A 1,889-nucleotide genomic window follows, 5' to 3' on the forward strand; every position below is an offset into this window, starting at 1 on the left:
GGTGGCAGATGGAAGGGAAAGGCACGTTTTAGAACTAGGAGTGTCCTAGACCTTGTGGTTGTTGACTCCCCCCCAGCCCCGAGCCCCCATGTCCCACAGTTGTTGCTGCCCTTTGCCCCCCATGGGGAGCTGTGTAGAAATAGTCAGGCTGGCATGATCCCACAGCCTTTCAGAGTGGCTTGCGTTTTAAAAACAAACGCACAGAAAGCTCTGAAGTCAGCCCAGGGAAGGCAGGGAATAGTGTTCCTTAGAGGACCTGCACTCACCTTTTTAAGCATAAAGACACCTGTTGTTTTGTTCTTCTGCCTCTTCTGCCACCCCGGGGCACCCACATCCTACTCCCAACCTCTCCCCCCAAAAAATAAACACTACTCTGAAGTCACTGCTGACTCACAGCGACACCCCCCCACCCTTTGTGGGGTTCCAAGCCGGCAACTCTTCAGGGGAACTGAAGGCCCAGCCTTTATCCGTGGAGCTGCAGGTGCATACATTCCCAGGCGTAGGAATTGTTGACAGTTGGGGGCTCCCTTCCAATCCTTTTTCTCCAACATATGCAACACTCCATTACCCAGGCTCCCACAGAGTACTGGGTATTAAAGAGAGGGCAGAGCTGCCCACAGTAAGCCCCAGCACTGCCTCTGGACAGAAGGAGAAGGCAGGATGTGGGGAGTCAAGGATGAATCTGTCCTGCACCCAACACTTAGTGCCTCAAACGCGCGGGCCCGCGGGCCGCCGGAGAGCAAGTCTCCGCTGGATGAAGTGTGTTGGGGAGCTGGCTGATCACCCTTGGCAGACTCCAAGCATCACAGAATGTTCCATCTCCTCCTACACATGCCCTTTGAGCTCTAAACTCCAGGCATACAGGAATACTTGTTCTTGACAAACAGCCATTTACTGGCTCCTAAAGGGAACTCGAAGAAGACAACCTGTCATTCTTATGATAGAGAGAATACTTTTCTTCCCCAATTGTCTGGAAAACCAGAGCCAGAGTAAGGACCCAGTGGAGGGAGCCAAAGACAAGGTGAGGACACTTTTCTTCATTGTGGGCTCGCAAGGTACCTGCTTCTTGGCAGTTTCCCTTTGCTTAAACCAGTAGGTGTAATGGATTGCAGCCTGTCCTATATGAATAATTAACTGAATTTTCCCAAGAAAGAAGCTTAATCAATATGTAACTGTTAAATAAACAAATAGATCTGATATCCGTACACATCGGAAACTGAACTTTCATTTGTGCATGGTTTGCAACCAAAGCTGGCCTTGTCAGATCAACTCATGGGTTGGTATCGACTCTATGGTAGTAAGATTTGAATCATAACAACCGCAGCGGCCTGAAGTCTCTTAGCCAAGCTCTAGAAATCAAGGGTGAGCTGTAGTGATGTATTCATTGTCGTAAGCAAGTCGTGGCTCTTTTTGTTTTTAATCTTCTTAGTGATGGCGTTCATGCCAAAGCCTGACATTGCTATAGAACTGGTAGAAGCTTTGTGCATATGACTGCTTGTTTAGCTGTGCATCTTTTTATTTCTTGATCAACAAACTCTTTGTCCTTATATATAGCTGCTATGATCACTTGCATCCCACTGGCATCGTCAGTTCTGACTCACAGCAACCCTATAGGACAGAGGAGAACTGTTCTATAGGATTTTGAGATTGTAAATCTTTATGGAAGCCAACTGCCTCATCATTTCCCCCTGAAGTGGCAGGGGCATTGGAATTGTTGACCTTGGAGTTTCTTTAGGGTTCTTTGTGTAGCTGCTATTTCAGTACAAATATTACCATGGTCTTGTTTGTGATCTAAGTAAGGAATTAAGTTTTCTACAAGGAAATCTATCAGATTACAGACGGTTAATCCTTCAAGGGTATAAACTCTTATTTAGCTCTTATTTTTAACA

This window comes from Echinops telfairi, unplaced genomic scaffold (genome assembly GCF_000313985.2).
Source record: "Echinops telfairi isolate 266 unplaced genomic scaffold, ASM31398v2 ScPeMD7_4;HRSCAF=17, whole genome shotgun sequence".
In the NCBI taxonomy this organism is placed as follows: Eukaryota; Metazoa; Chordata; class Mammalia; order Afrosoricida; family Tenrecidae; genus Echinops; species Echinops telfairi.